The sequence below is a fragment of the Vicugna pacos genome, chromosome 29 (assembly GCF_048564905.1).
Source record: "Vicugna pacos chromosome 29, VicPac4, whole genome shotgun sequence".
Taxonomy (NCBI): domain Eukaryota; kingdom Metazoa; phylum Chordata; class Mammalia; order Artiodactyla; family Camelidae; genus Vicugna; species Vicugna pacos.
In genome coordinates this window covers 552,318-576,897 of record NC_133015.1, presented here as the reverse complement: position 1 = coordinate 576,897, position 24,580 = coordinate 552,318, and the positions used below count along the sequence as shown (strand labels likewise).

Sequence of the window (24,580 nt, the reverse complement as noted above, 5' to 3'; positions counted from 1 at the left end):
GCCACTAGGTGGCAGCAGAGCCCCACTGGCCTAACCCCAGGCCTTAAAAGAAAATAATTCTCTGAAGGATTCTCAAAAACAGACTAGGAACTTATCGGAGCAGACCCGGCCCACGGCCCACGGCCCATTTCTAAGGTTCGCAGGCCCGCCCACCTCGCGGGCAGAATTGAGCGGACGCTACAAAGACTGCACGGCCCACAAACCCAAACTGTCTCCTCCGACGTTCCAGAAGGCGCGTGCAGACCCGGCCCTGGCTCGGGGCCCACAGGGCCTCCCCGGGGTCCTGCCGACAAGTCCGGCCCCGCTTCCGATGACCAGCCACGGGCATAAGGGGGGAGGTTCGGGAAGTCTGCCCGGGGCCCAGCGTGCCGGGAACACTGCACTGGCCCCCGAGCGCACAACTGGCAGGGACACTAAGCAGCTGCCGGACGCCCCCTCAGTCCCCTGGCCTCGGGGAAAGACATCGAGGGAGACGGGCCAAGTGTAGCCCCTGGAAACCTCGCCTCCCCAGCGAGGCAGCATGCGGGAGGAGCTGCAGGAGGCAGAGCCCCCACGAAGGACTTCAGGGCTCAGGGCGCTGGACCCCGGGAGCCCCTTCCCAGTCTCCACCGTGAAAAGCAGGAGGACCGCGGCCGACACCCTGGGCTGCCCCGTGTGGCCTCTGGTCTCAGACACTCGCCTGGCAACACCCCTCCCAGGCCTGGCACTATGGGGGATGGAGTTCAGCTCCTCTCCTGGAGGAGCGAACAGCCCTGCTCGCCCTGCAGGGACCTGCACGAGTTTCAGATGGCACACACTGCACACCTGGCCACTTTACCGTGGCACTTTCTACATGAACATGGTGAGCAGGAAACAGCAAGACATCTAGATGCTCTCGGGGCACAGGGGCCAGAGGCTGGGGGAGTTAAAGATCTCAGGGCCGGTGCATCAGCATGAGCGTGGGACACACCTCTGGCAGGACAGTGCAGATGTCTCAGCTCTGGGGCAAGGCCACACCCCCTGTGACAGAGACCACCGTGCTCCTGGATGCACGTGCAATGCTGCCCGGCCTGTGCAGGCCCCACCAGGTCACCTCGGCCAAGGCCAGGCACACTCACACTGGACACAGGCAGGCCAAGAACGGGTGCCCAGGCCCCGTGTCACCCCCTCTGGACTGAAGTCTTTGCTTTGGTCCACACCTCACATGAAAGGCTTTAGAACCTTAGGAACCTTAACTGTATGGAGTAGGGTTACATCAGGTAGCTCTGGACACCCCTACAGCACTCAATTCATAGTTCATAGGTCTTCATAGTTCATGAAACTAGAAAAGAACTTAGTTCTAACATTATGGCCAAGGAACTTGGGTACTGCATTTCCCCAGAGTACCAGTTACAGCATAAGAGGCAGAAAAGAAATGAAACCCAGATCTGCATATTGCTCTTCCGGAGCCCTTTGCACCCCTCATGACAGAGATGCCATCTCATCTAGATAGACTGTACATAAATTTCATTTTCCAGCTGAGTGTTCTTCTTCACTGATATGGAAAATTGAACAACTGAGTTTTATTAAGAGTAAGTTTATGGTAGCTCTGCCAGTCATGACCACAATGAAGTTTTGGACACCAATGGCTTTTTATTGCCTCTAAGAACTCTGTCAACCAAGAACATCTCCCACATATATTGTGAGATGAAGAAAAACTAAAAATTCATTTACTTCATTACTGTACTCAAGGTGTTATCACTTCCTGGGAAGAAAGATAAATTAGAAGTCCAAGAAACTGGTTGCCATTTCAAATTCAATCTCTGAGTTGTTAGGACAACTTCTGAAATATTTGTTCAGATTTTCAAATTTCCTTTAACACTCCCCAGCCCACTGGTTAACAATGAAAACAACTGCCTTAGAACTATTAAATTAAAATATATTAGTGTATTCACAGTACTTGAATTAGGCAGGTTTTTTTAACTTGAGAAGAGGCTTTCCCTTTCATCAGGGTTCCCACTGACACTCACTGTCGGCTGCACACCGCAGCCTCTTCCCCAGTCTCCTTCTCAACTATTGACACTGACGATGTGAAGGAAACTAGACTTCCTGTTAGAGCACTGATGGGCTTCAGTTCAGTTCTTTCACCATCCCTGGGGGCCTGTAGTCTCACACCCAGATATACTGTATTCTCCCCGGTGTCCACCAGCTGTCTTCACAGGATGTAATAAAGACTATGCTGGCTGAAGCTCTAACCAGAGCAGAGCTTTCAGAAATGCCTTTTACTATCACACCCACAAGCCTCCAGTGCTTAGTGAGACTTGTACTCCAGAACTCAGTTCTTAGCGGGACATTTACATAAGCCAAAGCGTTATTAAAAGGTGCGACTGCACCAGATCGGGGAATTGTCCTCAAGCCCTCCTGCTCCTACCCTGCAGGGTCTCTTAGCATCCTGAGGATTTCAGGTCCATCAGCCTCAAAGGATGTATGATATCACAGGTGTCAACTGCCTGACTTTAAAAAAAATGTAATTAATCAGCTGTACTGAAGGAAACCTTAACAACTGGGACATGGAACATTTGGCTAATATCAGAGTTCCATATTCTTACAACTTGTTCCTGCTGAGGTCAGGGAAAATCTTATTCTTTACGTCCCCGAAACCTGGAAGAAGCAGCTCTTCCCTTTCTGATCCTTAAGAAACAGGTGCAGGCACAGGTGCAGATGCTCTAAAACTGGAGTAGAGATTTTTAGTGTTAATGAAATGTTTCTTAATCTCTTCAGATGGAAAAGCTTACTCTGCATCCATATATACACAGGTAATTCATGGCATGGAGCAATTAAATTGAAGAGACTTTTCAGTGACTTTTTTGTGCAAGACCATGCTCTAAATCATGTGGGAAAACACAAATCTTTAAATGGTCCACGTGCATAATTCATATTTACTACAAAAACCTGGTAAATGAGATACCACTGTATCTTAAGCCTTAAATAGATATTCAAACTGAGATATCCCATCGAAGTGCCGTTTCAAAAAATAGGATTGGCGAGTAACAAAAATCTAAGACTGTCTTTGAAGAGAAGAATGTTAAAGTGGTTCATCTAAGAGAGTTGACATTTAACAACTTCATTTATTCCTTATTTACTTTGTGATGGAAATCACACCTGCAGGCTTTGAGATTCACACCTGGGTAGATGTGAGGATCACAGGATGTTTGCTCACAGAAGCACAACTGAATTTCTACAAACATTTAATGGGATCCCTCCTCTTAAGACAAAGAATATTTTCTTCACATCCTGGAAGCTGTTCCTGTGAACACCAAGTTTTAAGCACCCATTAGGCAAAATTCATACAATTTTGACAGCATGATAGATGTTAAGGAATGCCCAGGATTCTTTATATTTGTGGTTTTGCCTCTTTTTCTTCTGAAAAATAAATACTTATATTGTATTTTTGTTATTTCTCTTACTGCTCCCTTATCCCACCCCCATTCTAATCAGTAATTATTTACTATTTTTCAAGACTTCTCTTAGGATTCACAGAAATGCAGAGAGTTCCAGGGACCCCTCCCCCCAATAAAAATGACAAAACTAGCTTCCTCAATTCTACTTCGTTTCCATATTCCTAATTTCACGAAAATATCTCTACTTTTGAGGGGACTATATAACCAATATTCTTGGTGGTTTTCCCATATTTTTAATAGAAGTTATTCATAGTATGGATTATTGGTGACTAGTTCCTTCTTGCACAAAATCAGTGACTGTATCTTTAGTACCTGTAAGGATCCTGGCTGTGTGACTAAGGCCCTCTGTGGTCACAGATTTCATCCTAGTGTGCATTTTAGTTTGTATAACTCCCCATTATAGGAGCTGGTCTATTAACTTTCTGACTGCACATGACTTAGACCTTTCGGGTATTCACAATGCTTACGAAGATTTTGGAAAAAGAGAGTGCTGGAGGGAGAGGGAGAACAAATCGTAATGTAACTGAGTATTTCCGTCTTGGTTCTGTGACTAAATAGCAAATTATTCAACTATTTTTAACCTCTTAATGCGTAAACAGTGATAGTAATAAATTCCTAATGTTTTCTAAGAGGACTATTTTACAAAATCAGTGAGATAATATATGTGGAAATGTTTTTAAATCGCAAAAGGATACACAAAAAGTCACCTCATCATTCTCTATTTCCATATGAGATAAAGTCCATATAGTTTGACTAAGCATTCACATGTTCAGGGAAAGTCAGGTCTTAGAAATACTGTGAAATTATTGAAGGTGGTCATGTGTATTAATCAGGTCGGACTTTGTTATGCTGTGCAATAAACTCAATCACAGTGGCTGAAAACAAAAGGCTTATTTTTCTTTCAAGGTACAGGTCCTTTGAGAATTGACTGGGAGTTCCAGGGCAGTCAGCTCAGCCACCTTCTGGAACATTACATGACCAGGTCCAAAGGAAGGAGGATGACAGAGAAATTTTATGATTCACCCAACTACTAGGGCCACAGGAAACAGTCCTACAGGGAGCCTAGAAAGTGGAGAGGGGGAAATACTTACCTCTAACCACTCTCTCAGATCCCCAGCTTACAGGAACTAATCCCGTATCTTTCTTCCAAGAACTCTCCCTTTCAAATATTCAACCCGTATATCATTTTTGTAGGAACTTCAAGATTGGTTAATAAGATTCAGTGTTATGATAATATAAACACACACAGAGAATACTTTTATTTTCTAAAAGGCATTTCTGTTTTAACAAATGGCTCTTAAACAACAATAAAACAGCCACAGCCAAATCTTCAGAAATCCATTAATGAATCCTTACTCTCTACTTTTAGGAATCTTGCCATTTCACTTGCTTACTCCTGAAAGAGATCTTTTTAAGCAACGGAGTCACCCCTTCACCGTTCAGGTCACAGCAAATTGTTTATCTTCTTTTATGAAACAGAAAGCTGGAATAGATGTGTTCCATTCTCATCATCATTTAAAAAGTTGAACCACTGCATGGATTTGTGATGTGGTCTGAGGGTACCACCTCTGACTGGGAGCTCACAGGTCACCTTGTCAGGGAACCAATTAAAGCACTGACTTCAAAGAGTAGAGTAAGAAGGTGAACTGGAACAAATTTATTGCTTTCATTCTCTGCTATTGTTCCAGCTGTTGTTTCACCAGATGGTTCACATGAAGTGTTTATGTGTGTGTGTGTGAGTGTGTGTGTGTGTGTGTGTGTGTGTGTGTGTGGTTTAAAATAGGCTCTTTTTCTTTTGCTGTTTTATTTTAAAATATTGTTTATTTGATTGTCTTTCACAAAAAGGCAGTCATATAACAGCGATTTGTTTCATAATAAGCACCCTCTTTCATAGTTTTTAAACTTTTGTGATTTTTCAACAGTGAACATAAAACAAACCAAGCTAAGCACAAACGATTTTGTGGAAAATTGTTCAAGATGAGGATTGACTGACTTTTTCTCCCAAGGGATATACAATATGAGAAGCATCTTCCTACTTCCATGAAGGCAACAGCAGTCAGTCAGCACCCAGAACAGTGGTCTCACAGTCCTCTAGTAGCTTACCAGGTCATAGATTAAGAGTCACATTAACAAGTTAAATAATGATATGTAATGTTTGTGGACAATTAAATAGTGAGTGTGTGGGTGAGATAACTATAGCTGAATGAACATACATGAGGGACAACAGAAAATGTTTAAAAGGAGGCCTCTCTGCTTCTAAAGAGCAAAATAAACATATGGCAAGAATTCACCTCTAGCTTCTTTTTCAAAATATAGCTTCACCTGTCAGTCTCTCGGCTCTTTGGCGGTAGCTGTTTCTCCTGACTTCTTACTTCTTAATTTCCAGGTCTCGCATTTACTGCCATGTCCTCTGAAGAAGGGAAGCTCTTCGTGGGAGGGCTCAATTTCAACACTGACGAGCAGGCTCTGGAAGACCACTTCAGCAGCTTTGGGCCTATTTCTGAGGTGGTCATTGTCAAGGACCAGGAGACTCAGCGATCCCGGGGTTTTGGCTTCGTCACCTTTGCCAATCCAGAGCATGCCTCAGATGCCATGAGAGCCATGAATGGAGAGTCTCTGAATGGTCGCCAGATCCGTGTGGACCATGTGGGCAAGTCAGCCTGAGGAACAAGAGGAGGGGGTACCTTTGGGTCCTATGGGTGTGGTCGTGGCTACCCTAGAGGTGGTGGAGACCAGGGCTATGGAGGTGGCAGGTATGACAGTCGACCTGGAGGATATGGATACGGATATGGATATGGAAGGTCCAGAGACTATGGCGGCAGAAGCCAGGGTGGTTATGACTGCTACTCAGGAGGAAATTACAGGGACAATTACGACAACTGAAATGAGGCATACACGCCTAATGTAGATGCACAAGGAATAAAACTTCTGATCCAGGACCTTCCTTCCAAATGGCTGTGTTTATAAAGATATTTGGAGCTGCACTGAAACATCTGGGTTTTTTTAAAGTACATGAAGCTTTTTTTTTTTTAATTGAGCTCCCAAGGTAGCTTGTTAAAGACTTTTCAGAAAGCTCCATGTTTTTTTCTAAAAATTTCCTGTTTAAAGACAAATTCTGAGACATCTGTAGTGTCTGGGTAATTTTTTCTTTTTACCAGTTGTTTTAATTCAGGCTGTCAGAATTATCAAAAATGTTTGGCCAGACTGATTTTTTTTGAAGATAATATGCATCTAGGAGCATGTAAAAAACCTGTATGCAATGTTTTCAGTTGTCATTAGAAAGCAATTTACCACTGTAACTAAGAAATGAAGAACATAATTACTTAGGGGTACTTTTTACTCCAGATATGTGCCTTCGTTATATAGAAGTTTCTTAAAAATATTTGTACGTCAGTTTTTGATACTGGAAGAAAAAAATATCCTGTTATATTTCATGTAGTGTTTAGGATGTCTTTCATGGAGTTGATTAAAAAGATGAAATCTGAAAAAAAAATATAGCTTCACCTTTGATTAATAGTTTGGCTAGGTCAATATGTATAAATTTGCATTTAACAAAATGTGAAAATATTAAGTGTTTAGCATTTTATTTATTTTCTGATTGAAGTATAGTTGATTTACAATGCAGTGTTAGTTTCTGGGGCACAGCAAAGTGATTCAGTTTTATATATATATATATATATACTTTTTAGACTCTTTTCCACTGTAGCTTATTACAAGATATTGAATATAGTTCCCTGTGCTATAGTGTAGGTCTTTGTTGTTTATCTATTTTACATATAGTAGTGAGTATCTGTTAATCTCAAACTCCTAGTTTATACATCCTTTCACCTTTGGTAGCCACAGATTTGTTTTCTATGTGAGTCTATGTAAATAAACTCATTTTTATCATTTTTTAAGATTCCACACATAAGTGATATCATACGATATTTGTGTTTCTCTGTCTGACTTCTCTCTGCGTGATAATCTCTATGTCCATGCATGTTGCTGCAAATGGATCATTTCATTCTTTTTTATGGCCGAGTAATAAGCGGCATGGTACTATCACAGAAAACAGACACACAGATCAGTGGAACTGGATAGAAAGCCCAGAAATAAACTCACGACAAAGATGTAAGGATACACAGTGGAGGAAAGGGTGGTCTTCACCAAGTAGCGCTGGGAAAACTCGACAGCTACATGGCAGACACTGAACCTGGAACATTCTCTAAAACCATATGCAAAAATAAACTCAAAATGGATTAAAGATGTAAGTGTAAGACCAGATACTGTAAAACTACTAGAGGAAAAATGTAGGCAGAACACTCTTTGACATAAATTGAAGTGTTTAAAATTTAATAGTATTGCCCTTTTAATCGAGATACATCTGTGTTTAATTATTTACATACGAATTTCAAATCTCTTGAATGTCTGAGTTTAACAGAATACCAAAAAGTTGTAGGAAAAAAGAGCCCTCAGTTTTACAATAAATTATTTATTTTATTAGTATTACTCACTATTATTTTTTGTAGCATTTTTAGGATTAAACATTACTCAAACTAATTGGTTATAGATCCCTAGGAGCTATATGCCAACCTCAAGTGTTTTTTAAAAGATACTTTTGCTTGTTTTTGATGAGTAACTTAGAAATTAATGTCAGTATACTCTTTATCATATGGGAAGATACCTAATGACAAAGTTTATGTTTACTTTCTTGAGAAGCTACACTGAAATTATTACTAACATAGAAATGACTTTTTATGACTAATTAGACAAGCAGAGGTGAAATCAGCGGATGCTTCCTTGAGAAAGAAAAAGCTTAGTAGGAAGGGGTGAGCAATATGCCCAGTTTCTCATCCAAACTCCTATCAAATTAAATCACTACTTCTCCTGGGGAAGAACTAATGTGAAGGTAGAGAAAGGGTAGTGGGTTACTCAGCATAGTTCACTTCTAATGGAAGAAAGAAAGAAAAATGACAAATATAGGGTAAAGGCATTAACCACCACCACACCCAACCTTCATGTTAAAAATAAAACAAAAACACCAATTTGAACAACGTTCTGTGCATGAGAATACCTTCCTAAGAACTATGAATATAGGTGATGGATTACAGCACCTGGGTGAAGCCAGAAATATGAAAAGGTGCAGTGATGCTCTGAAGGCAGGAAAGATAGGCTACCCCCACCATCCGTCCTCCAAGCCCAGCAGCCCAGTGCAGAAACAGATGTCCTCCTGGTCAGAGGAGGAGGGAAGTGGGTGCCCAGCTTCACCACACAGCCCAGCCCCGGCCCACCCTAGCACAGGCTGACTCCTTCAGAAAACAATATAAAGTTTCCTAAAAAAAACTCAAAATAAATTTATGATTGGATCCAGCAATCTCACTTCTGGGTGTATGTCTAAAGGAAGTAAGATCACTATCTCAGATACGTGTACCCCCATGTTCACTGTAACATTATTCATAGTAGCCAAGGTATAGAAACAATATAAATGTCCATCAACAGATGATGGATGAAAAAGATGTGGTGCATATATGCAATGGAATGTTATTCAGTTATAAAAATGAAGAAAATTCTGCCTTTTGTATGACAAAGTTAATGGACCTTAAGGGCATTATACTAAGTGAAACAGAGACAGACTAATACTGTATAATCATACTTATATGTGGAATCTAAAAAATCCAAATGCATAGAAATGGGAGCAAGAATGAGATTAATAGGAGGGTAGGAGGTGTAAGGAGTGGGGAAATGTTGGTCAAAATGTACAAAATTCTGTCCTTTGATGAATAAATCCAGGGATGTAATGTATGGCATGGAGACTACAGTTAACAATACTGTACTATATACTTGAAAACTGCTGAGAGAGTAGATCTTCAGTGTTATCACTATAAAAACGGTAATCACATGAGGTGATGGAGGTGTTAACTAAGCTTATTGTGATAATCATTCTGCAATATACACATATCAAATCATCACATCCTATATCTTAAACTTATATATACTCTATGTCATTTCTCTCTCAATAAAGCTAGATTTCCTGCACCGTCAGATTACCTTCTCACATGGAATGTATTTTCCAGTGGCTAATAACGTATTTGTGCATCCTGTCCAGAGTATTTCCTTCCCAGTGTAAAGGTACCAGGAATTCCAAGTTGTTAATCAAAATATTGTTTTGTGAATATAATCAGAAAAAAGGGAGAGATAATATTAAGGTTCATTTCATTTAAGCCACGGGTAAAGCCTAAGAAATTATTTGTGCTCTAGAGCAAGTGTGCTAATGACTAGTCCAGTGACGTCCTTTGGGTTTCAGTTTTCCCTATCCTGTGCATTGCTGGAGGGAAAAACAGGGCAAATCCTTGCAGATTCCTTTTTTTAAGATCCAGGTAAACCACTTCAATTCTGACATCTTTTTTTTTTTAATTAACCATTGGTGGAAATTTTCAGATGTAACTTGCATACTCCTTTTGATTTGTTAATCCAATTATACTGACTATAGTGCAGTCCTTTCTTGGTGACTCAGAGGCATTTTTATGAGCCTTTTCAGAAATAAGGAGCCCTTGGGCATGACTGAATTATTATTTTTAGAGGGAGGAGGTAATTAGGTTTATTTATTTCTAGAGGCAGTATTGGGGATTGAACCCAGGACCTCATGCATGCTAAGCAAATGCTCTACCACTTGAGCTACACCCTCCCCCCTGACATCTTTTTTTTTTTTTGGCTTCATAACATTATGATGATTTTAATTATTTACTTGTATTATAAATTGATTAGTATCCAGCTCTTCCATTTAACTCTAAACCATGAGGATGAAGACTCTGTCTGTCTTGAATTGTATCCTCAGTACCTGGCTTGGTGCTCAGCACAAAATTAGCTTCCATTAAATCTTTATCAAAATAGTGATTGAATGAATTCCTCTCACACCCAAGTCTTAAGAAGAAAACATGTAAAAGGCAATGCTAAGCCTTTATTGGCCTCCTTGTGTCAAACTCAAATTTCTAATTAAAAAATATATTATTTCATGAAGTGTTAAGTCAGATGTCATTTATGGACTCTAGGTAATATTGAGATAAGCCACAGTAACTTTCCCTGAACCTGACTAGAAATTGCACACATTACCTGAATTATAGCTTTTACCTGAACTAAGCATATGCCTTGTAAGTTCCCGATATCGGTTACCGGAACATTTCTTTTCTTCCTAGGGAAGCAGGAATGATGTGTTCTCTTTAATGCTTTCAGAAGCAGCTGATGTTGAGGATGGAATGTAAAGTGTCTATTTTTCTTCTCCTGGAACCCATTTCTAACCGCTGGCAACATAGCTAGTTTAAAAATAAATTAAGCTTTGGTAACAGCATTTGCAAGGAGCACGTCTAAACTGTTTAAAAGAACAGAATCTAAAGATATTATTAATAATTAGTAAGCCACGAGAAGTAAGAAACTGCATAAATCATCCCCTTTTATCTATTAAGTTAGTGCTTCTTAGGATATCTGATATCACTGTTAACCTACTTTTGATATCTATGTGAACATAATAAAATCATACCCCTTTAAAATATTTTTTGTGATTCAAAATTCTGTTCGTCCTCTTTCACTCTGTAAATTAGTAAAATTTTACTGTTAACTTTACTATAGTTAAGGACAAAACAATAATGATTATTTTATTTCTGTATTTATTAGATCATGGTATCATTAGACAATAATAACTATTAACAGAGAAAATTTACCTTATTTCTCATGATTAGATTTTTGTGAAATTGCTATATGCATAGGCTTCATAAAAGGTTTTCTATGAAAACACTTTTGAGATGTAAGTCAATAGATCAAACACATATAGCTTTAGAATTAAAATTATTTAAATTGAATTATAATTAATAGACTAGTATTTACTTTTCATAGCTTTTGCTTAGTCAAAATTTTTATATTAATGTGTATATATAATATGCATATATGATAATATACAGACTTAAAATTAATTAATGTATCAGTGGATTATATGTCACATTAAAAATTCCCTAGTAAGATTTCTGCTCCTTTCTATGTTGGATAATTAAGAGACATTTTCAATTTTTCATGACTGTATTAATGAAGTTCACACTAATTTTTTTTTTTACATTTTTATTGATTCATAATCATTTTACAGTGTTGTGTCAAATTCCAGTGTTCAGCACAATTTTTCAGTCATTCATGGACATATACACACTCATTGTCACATTTTTTTCTCTGTGATTTATCATAACATTTTGTGTATATTTCCCTGTGCCATACAGTGTAATCTTGTTTATCTATTCTACAATTTTGAAATCCCAGTCTATCCCTTCCCACCCTCTACCCCCCCCACCGATAACCACAAGTCTGTATTCTTTGTCCATGAGTCTATTTCTGTCCTGTATTTATGCTTTGTTTTTGTTTGTTTTTGTTTTTTAGATTCCACATATGAGCGATCTCATATGGTATTTTTCTTTCTCTTTCTGGCTTACTTCACTTAGAATGACATTCTCTAGGGTCATCCATGTTGCTGCAAATGGCATTATGTTGTCGGTTTTTATGGCTGAGTAGTATTCCATTGTATAAATATACCACATCTTCTTTATCCAGTCACCTGTTGATGGACATTTAGGCTGTTTCCATGTTCTGGCTATTGTAAATAGTGCTGCTATGAACACTGGGGTGCAGGTGTCATCCTGAAGTAGATTTCCTTCTGGATACAAGCCCAGGAGTGGGATTCCTGGGTTACATGGTAAGTCTATTCCTAGTCTTTTGAGGAATCTCCACATTGTTTTCCATAGTGGCTGCACCAAAATGCATTCCCACCAGCAGTGTAGGAAGGTTCCCTTTTCTCTGCAGGTTCTCCAGCATTTGTCATTTGTGGACCTTTGCTCAGGTCAAAGTGATGGTTCAGTGTACCCCTCTTAGACTGTATTCCAGAAGTCAGAAATTTCACAGGAGGGACATGGTTAGAAAAACTTTCTGGAGTTTTCTTTTTAACATGTAATAAATTTTACATTTTAAAATAGTTATAGATTTATAGAAAAGTTGCAAGAATATTGTAGAGTTTCCATATAACCCACAACCGGTTAAATGGTTATATTTTTTTTTAAAAGTTTGAAGATGAAGTGATTCTGCATAGGTATATGGGAAGAAGATATTTACAACATTCACATTACTGAAGAAGTACCTGGCATAAATTAGATCCTCAATAAATATTTCAGATGTGAACAAATGAAATGCAGATCATGCTCAAATATTATAAAGCCTTTGATGCTGAGGTGAAGTAAGATGTTTTTAACACATTCTGTAGGCAATGGGAAACTATTTTTTAAAGGATAACTTTATACCCAGAAGGAAAAGTGGAAATTAAAAGCTCTTGAAGAATTGAGTTATTCACATGTATCTTGGAAAAACACCAAAAAAGAAACTCAAAACAATGTAAAACCTTAATTTATACTCTGAGACTCAAAAGACCAAAAGTTCTACTTTTATTTCATGAATGTGTGTGATGATATCTGTAGTCACAGATGTTGAATCCAATTAATCGCAAATAGGGATAGAATGCGATTTGAATTTATTTTCTAATGGTTAGCGTAGTTTGGATGAGAAATATATTTCTTCTAGTTTGTTTTCAGGTCATGAACAAAGAAACCATTTGGAATTTGTGTTGGTCTTCCTGCAGCATAAGAAGTAGCACTCCACATAGCATTCTTAGGGTCATTCAGAGGTCTTCCCAGCCATAAGATTTCCTCCCAGTGTATGAAATGTGAGATTTTTGTAGAGAAAAGAAAATCCCTCTCATTATTTGTCCACATTTAGGTACAGAACTGGTTGGAGTGTGGGAAACACTTTGTGGGGGGTTATTGATAATTGATAGGGAGCTGATTACTCCCTGCACCAGGTCAGGCTAAACATATGGGAACAGGTAGCAAGAACTCTGCATTTAATAGATGAATTATATTAGGCTCCGCTCTGTTGGGGAAAGAATGAGAATGACGAGCTGTCAGAACTACTTGCCTTCATGGTTCCCAAGAAAAACGTGCACGTAGAAGAAAAGGCCAGGCAACTCCTATCCCATTTGTTACTATAAGACTTTCTCCCCAAGCAGTGTAGGCTCCTGATGAGAGGCGCTTGGCCACATAGAACTTGTAGGAATCCTAGTGAGACTAAGGCACTTCCTTTCCCATCAGAGTTGGCCTGGCTTCTGAGCTTCTGATGGCAATGGCTCTCTGACACTTCCAAGGAGTCAAGCAGCATTAATGTCAAAGCAGGTCAGGCAGTCTCTGTGACTGCAGAGTGATCTAATCAAAAACCCTATAGAGGAAGAGCAAAAGGGGAGATCCCAAAAGAGCCCCTCAGAAGAAACGTTTTCATCAAACATCCCAGCCCCACCTCTGGAGACTCCTCCTCTACCCACGTAGACTTCTAGTCAGTTCCTCCCACTCTCCCTCCTCCTGTTAATGGTACCCCAGTCAGTGCTTTATATTATAAAGGCCCTCTGGCCTCTTGCGTTTATGATTCAGGCACAATTTCTCCACCATTTCTCAATCTAATGGGTGCTTTCCATTTTCACAGAAATCATGCTAGCCTGGAATTCAATAGAATAGCTTCCTAACCCCACCATTTCAAAGTTATTCCTAGAGCCTAGAGAAGCACCTTACATGTAATACGTTCTCAACTAATAGTTAACGCCTTGCTGTGTTAATGGATGCCCTTCTCCCCATTCTAATCAAGGTTCTTTTCTCCTATCTGTATAATACATAAAAACATAGCTTTGATTCTCCAAATTGAAGAGCACCTTATTTGTACTGTATTTCCACTTCTTTAGTCACATTTTTTGAGACTAAATCTCTCTACATTTTCCCAAGGATTCTAATTCCACTACATTGACAATCCCTAAATTCTTCTGCTCTTACTTTGCCCTCTTTCTGAAGTTCCTGTGGTCTGGCTCTACACCAAGCTCTTCCTGTGAAAATTCTCTTCATACATTCATAACATGCCTATGTATTCAAGATAATTCAAAAAAAGTTGTTTTTTTTCACATTTATGTCCCTCTTAACATATAGTATGGTGCCTTACACACTTATTAGTCACACAACCTATTAATTGAATCAACATTGATTTCAAAGACTTCAATAGAAATATTTTCACACACATAGAATACATAGGACAAATTAAGACATATTTTCAGTGATTCACAGGGGTTGCCAGAAAAGAACAATATCAATATAGACTGAAGCCACAAAGCAAGTTTCCTGGAAGAGGTGGTTCTTGATGTGACCTTTGAAGATAACACTCTTCCCTTGCTAAGTAGTAAGCTAAATTAGTATGGTAATGTCACTGTTCTACTTCATAAACGAATGTTTGCACAGCATAGGAGGATTAAAAACTGGGAAGATTCATAGGTATTTTTGGGAGCATTGGAGGAAAATGGAGAAAGAGGGAAGTCGGTGCTACAGGAAAGTCCAGGTAGGGAGAAGAATTCCAGGTACCTACAGAGAGGGAGCTCTGGACGTGAATTTGAGGCCGCCACCGCCATCAAATCACACCTTCAGCTGGACTTTGCTTGTCTCACCTGTGCAACGAATCCATTTAACTATATGTCTCTAGGTCTTTCGGCTGTAAGATTGTTGGGATTTCCTGATGCCAACACAGGTAAACAGAAAACTTAAGAGAAAATCATCCTAGAATTTTTTTCCTACCAGGGACAATTAGAGACAAATCATTTGAGTTGTAAGAAGGCTTTTGCCCTTTTGAAGCATTCTGAACATTTCCACATTCTTAAGACTCTTTTATGGAAGTGAGTGAATGTTTAAACCATTATTTGCTGTTAACACATACTGCCCAAGAAATAAAATGATCCCTAACTATGATTTCTGTGTATAAACTCCTTGTAGCTATTATTGAGCTCACAATAGGTTCTCCAAACTTCTATTAAAATATCAATAGTATTTTTTCAGAGCTTAAATCGAGCGGTGATTTTATTTCAGGCTGATCCTATAAACCACTCTTCTTTGAAGATTCTCTTGTTGTTGCTAAAAATGAAAGCCATTCAAATGAGCAGTGATTGAAACAGTGAGAAAGAAGGGGGAAAAATCAATATCACATTTTCCAGGGCAGTATCTCTGCTTCTGAAAAGACACCATTAATAACGTGCTTACAGGAGAGGCAGCCAGTTGCTCAAAGTGCATTCAGGGGTGAGCTGAATGGATGGATTTCTGGGAAGTCTCTCTCTCTCTCTCCCTCTCTCCCTCTCTCTCTCTCTCTCTCTCTCTCTCTCTCTCTCTCTCTCTCTCTCTCTCTCTTGATTTGCTGAGAATTCAAAGCTCACTGGTGGAATCTGCAGCAAGCTAACTCAAGACACTCTCAGGACCTGAAGCTAAATGGACTGCTTTTACAGCCTTGGAAGCACTCTCTGCTATACTTTGAGTCCTGAGACAGAAGAGTATGGGGGCAAAGAGGGAAGACTAGCTATCAGTTCTTAGTGATTCATGGGCTTGTTGTGTTTCCCAATCTGGTCCATTAAATCAAGACCAAACTCATCAGCAGAGGACCCAGCCCCTGTAGGGATGCGGTGATGGCCTTGTCTACATTCAACTTCCATTTCTTACCAGTGCTCCACCTCTGCTCCAGGATATTTCCTAGCCATAAGGAAGAGAAAGTTTTAGGGAAGACAAAGTCTGTGGTTACACTTGAAATGCAAGAGGTTTAGAATTAAAGCATGTTTTGTAACTGCTAGCTGATGCCTCCCCTCTAGTGAAGGAATTTGAGAAAAGCTATTTTAAAAAAAAAAATTGTCTTATTAAAAAGCAGGAAGGATTCCAATACATGAAAGAAGATGCCAGGTATGAATGTTAAAAAGAAGGGGTTTTTGAGAAAATAGAGGGGGAATCAAAGCCAAGATCAAGAAGGATGTACATCCATCATGGGGAGGAGAAGGAGTAGTACAGATTCATAGTCACAGGAGGTATAAAACAGACTTGGGACCAAGAAGAATGCAGTGTCCTGTGCTCTAAAGAATGATAGGATTTAAAGGTGCCAAAGAATGTCAGAGCCATTGTTACTGACCCTGAAGGAAGAGCTGTGCAGTGGGCATGGCCATTTCCTCCTGAGATAAAGGAATGTTTTGACACAGATAATTGAAGGGTGAGTGCCCTATCGGTCCCACCGATGGCTATGTATTTAAGTCATTTTGATTCCAAGAAACCTGACATATCTCCTAGCTCAGCAGGAATAAAAGTAATCATTACCTTGGCCATGTGAGTTTGTCAGCTCTTAGTCTGGATCTGAAAAGGAAAGTGTCCCTGAGTTAAAATCCCAGCTCAGCACTAGTTTAGTCCATCAGGTGACCTCTGTGAATTTCTTGACCTCGTTAGGTCTTCTTTATTTCAAATGCAAAATGAGCACCACATTGTGAAGGGAAATAAAGGGTATAATGTGGGCGCATACGTCCAGCCACCGATTAACGTGTTTGAACAGTGCTCCTGATACCCTCTGCTCCTTCCGCAGGGAACCAGCCTCTCCTGTAGTCTTGTCCATAACAGTTAGTGGCAACTCCTCTCTTCCAGCTTTTCGGGGGAAATCACCCAACAACAACAACGCTAACAACCACCACCAACAAAACGGAAGTCGCATCAAAGCTCTGCCTGCAGAATATGTCTAGAATTCGACCACTGGTGTAGGTGGGGTCCAAGAGGCAATCACCTCTCCTCGGTGTCTGGGTTGCCTTTTTATTTCCATGCTTCATCTCTTGCCTGCTCACAATCTGACCTCAACACAGCAGCCAAAATTATTAAAAAGTTAAAAAGTGTCAAAAGCTGTTGAATCACTGTTCAGCAACCTCCAGTGGCTTGCCATTTTTAATTAAATAAAGGGCAGGGTCCTGTTACCTCTCTGACTTTGTGGGCATTCTCTCTTCGTCTCTTCTTCTCTAGCCACACTAGACTTCTTTGCTGCTCATTGAATAATCTGGGCACATTCTGGCATCAGGGTCTTTCATACATAAGCCATCCTGTCTAGAATTTTCTTTCCCATATATCTGCAAGACTAACTTCACTGCCTTTACGTGTTTACTCAGTAGTTAATGTCTAGGTGAGTTTTTCTCCATCTGCCTGCCTAAAATTTAAAGCCTGCCTCACCCACCATTAAATGACATAAATTCTGCTCTTAACTTTTCCTCCTTATTAGAGTACACACTAATACACTGTATATTCTAATTTATTGTCTTCCTTCTTTACCAAAATGATGGCAGAAAATGTAGTTTATTTATTGTTTTCACTGCTGTATTCTCAGTGACAAGAAGAGTGCTGGCAAATATTAAGTGCTCAATAAAAACTTGTTGACTATATATATATTTTTTTCATTAGTATGATTTTTGACATATAGTAAGCACTCAGTAAATTTTGTCTATTATTATAATGAATAAAATATACTCCTTAAGATGTTACTGAATATTCCATGATAAAGGGATTTCCAAACAATTCAAACATGCTGGGTTAAGCAAAGTTATCCTTTTTAAAATTATACAGTTGACTACAATATTTTGTTTGTCTCAGGTGGTTCATTGTTTTTGTATTGACTGAAGGATGTCTGCATTTTTATTTGGGGCATACAAATCTACAAAATGGGACTATGCTCTTCAGCCTTTCTCAGGCTTCTGTAACCACAGAAAACTTTTTGAATGAAGCATCTCATGATACATTTATGGTGCTCCGAAGTGATTTTCTAGCAACTTTGGAGTCATACATAAGAAATGAGAATGCAGGTGGATATTGCCTTTCATTTGGGGGTCACTGTTTAAAAAGTGAAGGAACTTGGGGTAAACAAGCAATTGGTATATAGAAGGATTTCTGGAGCATCATTCATGAAATCAGAAAAAAAGACATGTGGCAGGAGGTGGAGGGCAATTTGCAAGACTAAAAAGAATGTCTGGCAAAAGTCAACTTAAAAAAAAATCAGCAACAAGAGACTTGAAGGGAAGAAAGAAAATGCAGAAACACAACTGTAGAATGGGCACCATAGGAGGGAGTGGGGATGACCAAGGAAGAATGAACAATGGTGTCGCAGTTGACCACAAACACTGAAAATCATAGAAGAGATCATTTTGACTCAACTGTGCCCACAGAGTGGACAGAATGTGAGCAGCAAAGTGAGTGGAAATAACTCATGCTTCTAAACATCTCAGCAAAAGGAAGAAAATTCAGTCTCCTGAACGTAAGTGAGGTGGTACTCATGGATAGGGCTAAAATATTGAAGAGAAACAAGCATAACAGGAAGAGAGGGGGCAACTAAGAAAAGAAATGTGTAAATAACAATTCAACACTTGAACTTTTTCTTAGAGGAGAGGGTTTGGATGGTATGAAAGTAGACAGTACAAGTAACTGCACTTCTGGAAGAAGATTCTCGGCCACCAGCATGATGCATCATCAGCTAAGAAAGACGTATTCATGGTAGAAGACAGATACATCCTGTGCTCAGACTGTGGTGGTGAATGGTAGTGTCACGGTAGGTCACGTATCTGGATGGATCTTGGTAGTCTCTGCGAAAAGAAGAATTTGATAAATCCTGGACTTGCCTTTTTGACACATTTAGCTCTTAGGAAGGTAAAGAGGCAACGTGCAGAACTCCTGTGATGAAATTAATTTTGACTAATAAGGAAGAATGACCTGGTGAAGCAGATAGAAGTGAGAAGTGAGGGGCACTCAGGAAGGAAATGACCATGTGGTCTCAGAGGTCATGGTAATCGAGGAAGGGAAGCCTGGGTGAGAGGACATAATCATAGATCTTACTCAAAGATATTTCAGAACGCATGATCTGTGAATGAGAAAATAAATAACTACCAACATAAGAGTGTGAAAAGGAAAAACAGATAACAATAATTATACTAATTAAGTTTAAATTAATTATATAAAAATTCTTATAATTTATTTATGTACACATTATTATGCACACATATTATATATACACATTATAGTATATATTATATTAGCATATATAGTGGATATTGGTTTAGGTTGCTTATAAATTTAAAGAATCCTGAGGTATGTATTTTTTTTTTTGCTATTTATAAATTAAGTAATTGCTTCTCACATAAATTAAGGGATTGATTCAAGGTCATTGGGTGCCAAAGTTGAGTCTCATAACTATACCTCTTGAAAAAGCTTTTCTCTTTCTATAAACAATACTGCCTCTCACATACAATTTTATGATTACCTAGAGATATCTTAGAAATAAAAACAACATACACAAAAGACACAAAAGGATAACATCAAATGATAGTAAATTGTCATAAAGACAAAACTGGAATGAATTTGGGCTTATAAAAATGCCAAGGGTAATTAAAAAAACATTCAAATTTCTAAATAGAATAAGATAAAGAACACATAAAAGAGAAGAGCCTACTGCTTAAGAACAGATGGTATCATGTTAATAAACACCAGAGTAAGCAATGTCATTCAGCTTTACCTGCTTCTGCACTCAACCCAGGAAGAGGCTCCTGTAATTGAACAAGGTAGCATAAATAAACGCTTACTGACTTAAAAGCTAAGGAAAGAGAGAAAAGTTATTTAGTAGCTTTAGATGAATTCAAGTTTCCAGAGCAAAAGAGTTAAATCTCAGAGTAATTTTTGTAGTTGTAATTATAAAAACATGATTGAAGATCTTTTAAGTGGTAATGGAGGTTAGAATTAGTACCAGGAAACTGGAGTTGGGGTAAACCATATACCAAAACTGTGCGTGGGGTAAACTGCTGGATTCTGTAAAACACAAAATGAGGACTAGGAGGAAGGGAAATAAGTGAAAATCCTGGCATAACATTGAACTGAGTTTCTGAACCAATTCACCTAGTTAGGAAAGGCATAGTGATTATTATGAGTCTTCCCAGGCTCTCTAAAAACATGATTATCTTAAATTTGTTCCATTCTAGTTAAGAATAGTTTGCTGGAAACTTTAGATTGGTAGATCAGGAAATGCTGTTTTGGTATAACTCCAAATTTCTGGACATTTGAATTATAGACACACACACACACACACACACACACACACACGAGAGAGAGAGAGAGAGAGATGATAAATAGTAAATAAATGGATTAAATGCTTAAAAAATAATTTCTTTTGAACCCCATGCAAATGATGTTCCCAGGCCATGCCATTCAGTGTGTATAATGAGTTCACATTTATAGTTGACACCGACAGTTTGTGGTTTTCACAATCATACTCTCAACTTTTATTCAACAACTTTTTGGGTTGCCTAATGAATATCTCATATGAACATGGAAACAGCTTTTACAAATATATATTTTACATTTATTAAAACATAAAGTGCATAGAGGAAAGTTCCCAAAGTGTATAATTCAATTAAGTTTTCAAAACTGGGCACATTTCTGTAGCCAGAAGTCAGATCAAAAATATATTACTAGACCCCAGAAGCATTCCTCATGTCTTCTCATAGCTTCTGCCCTTCCCTAGAGAAGTAATATCCTGACATTTAACCAGCATAACTTAATGTTGTCTGTTTTTGAATTTAATATAAATATAATAATATATATATACTCTTCTGTGTCTGCCTTCTTTTGTGCAATATTATGTTTGGGATATTCAGACATGTTGCTCCTATGACAGAAGCATACAGTTGACCCTCAGTGTCCATGGGTAACTGGTTCCAGGACCCACCTGTGGATGCCAAAATCTGTGGATGTTGAAGACCCTCTTATATAAAATGGCATACAGTTGGCCCTCCATATCTGCAGATGCAGCACCCACGGATACAGAATGCCAGCTGCATTTGTTCTTACTATCATATAATATCCCTTCATGGGATTATACCACAATTTATGTATCCATTGTACCATTGAGGGACATTTTGAGTTGTTTCTAGTCTTGGACTATTACAAATTCTCCTGCTATGAACACATTTACTCAAAAAACCAATGCTCACACAAGATGAAATACATAACCTCAATAATATATCTGCTAAAGAAATTAAATTTATAGTTTGAAAGTTTCAACAAAAACCAAAAAACTTCAAAGCTCAGGTGACTTTACTGGTAAACTAAACCAAATATTTAAAGAAGAAATAATGCTAATTCTTTCAAAGCTCTTCCAGCTGTTAGAAGAGGATGAATCACATGCCAATTCATCTTATGAAGACAATATTACCTTGTTATCAAAACTATAACAACATATTATAAAAAATTTAAACTAGACTCCAGTATTCCTTGAGAATATAGAGTCAAATATCTTTAACTTGATATCAATAAAGTGAAACCTTTAATTAATTAAAGTGAATATATATCATGACCAACTAGGATTTAACCTGATGGTGTAAGGTTGTATCACACTTAAAATTAGCATAATTCACCATACCAGTAAACTAAAGAAGAAATGATCTTCTCAATAGATGCAGAATAAATTTTTGACAAAATTCATTATAAAAATTCTCAGAAAACTAGAAATGGAAGGGAAATTTCTGAAATGGATAGAGGGCATCCATCAAAAACCTCTAGCTAACATCAAACTTGATGATGAAGGACTGAATTCATCCCCATTTAGACTAGGTAAAAGGCAAAGCATTTTATTCTCACAACTCCCATTCAGCATTGAATCAGAAATCTTATCGAATGTAATAAAAATAAAAGGCATATAGATTAGAATTAGTAAAATTATACTTGCAGATAACATGAATTTCTACATTGGAATCCCAAATAATCTCTTCAAAAACACACTTGAACTAATAAGAAACATTGAAAGTTGGTCAATATACAAAAATCAATATTGTTTTACATATTAATTATGAACTTTTAGAAATTAAAATTAAACAGAAACAGCACCACATAGTAACACCACAATACTTGAGATACTTAGGTATAAATATAACAAAATATGTTCAAGTCTTCATATTGAAAACTACAAAACACTGAGAAATCAAAGAAGGTACAAATAAAGGGAAGGATGCACCATGTTTGTGTATTGGAAAATTCAATATTGTTAAGATGTAAATTCTTCCCAGTTTTTCTATAGATTCAATACAATCCCAGTCAAAATCTCAGCAAGTTTTCATCACTATCAATAAGCTGATTCTAAAATTTATATGGAATATAATAGGCAATAAATAAAATGAAGAAGCAAATTTTGGAGAATACACAGTGCCAACATCAAGAGTTACTACAAATTTATGATAATCAAGATGGTATGTGGAATTGCTGAAAGGTTAGACACATAGAAGAGTGGAGCAGAATAAAGAGTCAGGAAAAGATCCACCCAAATGTACTCAATGGATTTTTTGACAAAGTAGCAAAGGAAATTCAATGTAGTAATAATCTCTTTTCTATAAATAGTGCAGAAACAATGGGGTAACTATATGTAAACAAAAAAATCTTTATAGATTATAAAAATATTGACTGAAATGAATAGACCTTCATGTAAAATGTAAAACTATAAAACTAACAGAAGAAAATCGAGGAAAATTTATATAATAGGGTTTGGCGATGAATTTTTAAATTTGACATAAAAAACACAATAAAATAAAAAAATACATTGAGCTTGTTTTAAAATTTAAAGTTTCTGGTTTGCTAAACGTACTGTTAAGGGGGAGGGTATAGCTCAAGTGGTAGAGCATATGCGTAGCATACACAAGATCCTGGGTTCAATGCCCAGTACCTCCTCTAAGAATTAACTAACTAACTAACTAAATAAATAAATAAATAAATAAACCTAATTACCTCCTCCCCCCACCTCCAAAATACATAAATAAATAAATAAATTACTAAATACAAACAAACCCACACTGTTAAAAGAATTAAAAGACAAGCCACAGACTGGGAAAAAATAAAGGATTTGTCTCTAGAATTCAAGAACAGTCAAATTTCTATAAATAAGAAAATAATGCAATCTAAAAAAAATGGGCAGAAGATCTGAGCAGCTACCTTATCAAAGAATGTATATGAATAGGAAAGAAACATATGAAAAGATGCTCAGTGTCATTAGTCATTAGGCACATTCAAATTAAAACTACAATGAGAAGCTACTATGTATCTGGTAAAATAAATGAACCAACAATAACTGACATCACCAAATGCTGGTAAGGATGCAAAGCAACAGGAACTTTTTTTTTTCATTGCTAGTATGAATGTAAAATGGTGGAGCCACGCTGAAAAACCTTACAGCATTTCTTACAAAGTTAAACCTGCACTTAAAGGAGAACCCGGCAATTCCTTTTTTTTTTTTTTAACTGAAGGACATTGAATACTGTGTTCCCAAAAACAAGAAAAAAAAAAAAACAAGCAAAACAACAGAAAATTTGTGTGTGAATGTTTAAAGCACTTAATTCATGAACTCCCCAAACTAGAAACTGCAAGGTATCCTTCAAAGGTGAATGGATAAACAAACTGTGGAACACCCATAAGAACAGAATGCTATTTAGCAATAAAAATGTGTAGATTTTAAACACGTTTGCTAAGTTAAAAAATCAGAACTCAAAAGCAATACATAATGCACATTCCACTCCTATGATAATTTGAAAAAGGGGAAATTATTGAGATGAAAAACAAATCAGTGCTTGCCAAAGGTTGAGGAAATCTGACTGCAAAGAGGACATGCAGGGAATTTTTATAGTGATAGAAATGTTCAGTAAGTTACTTTGATTTGAATATAGGACTATGCTGTTGTCATAACCCATAGAACTTCTACAATGCAGAGTGAAACTTACTGCTAAAAACAAGTTACCAAGACGCTAGAGGAATTCCAGGATAGAGTGCACACTGCGAGAAGTAAAGCTGACTGTATTATCAATAGATGCTATAACCTCACTGAAGGACTAAAAAGGAAGCTGATGTTTTGCTAGAGACTATGTCTAATGACCAAAAAAATTGTACATAGTAAACATACCCTAGTTGGTAAATTTGCTTCTCACTAGGGTGGAGATTAACATTTCTAAAACTACTTTACAGGTACACTAGGGTTAAAAAATGAAGTACAGATAATGGAAGTCAGTGTTCTAACTGTCAGATAAATAAGTTACAAATAAGCAAGTGAGAAAGGACAGAATGAAGCCTATGGTACTGGAATAGAGTCAGAAATATAAACACACACACACAAAAGAGAAATATCAACACAAATGCATGTCCATCTAAATTAGTTCAACAAAAAGATTTAAAAAGAGAGAAAATGATTGCAAACAACCTAAAGAAAAAAAACCCCATATGTTC

At 37.8% G+C, this 24,580-nt stretch overlaps 1 pseudogene; it reads left to right on the top strand.

The window, feature by feature from the left end:
• The first annotated feature begins 5,381 nt into the window (after positions 1-5,381).
• On the top strand, positions 5,382-7,234 carry LOC140690212 (RNA-binding protein 3-like; annotated as a pseudogene).
• The last annotated feature ends 17,346 nt before the right edge of the window (positions 7,235-24,580 follow it).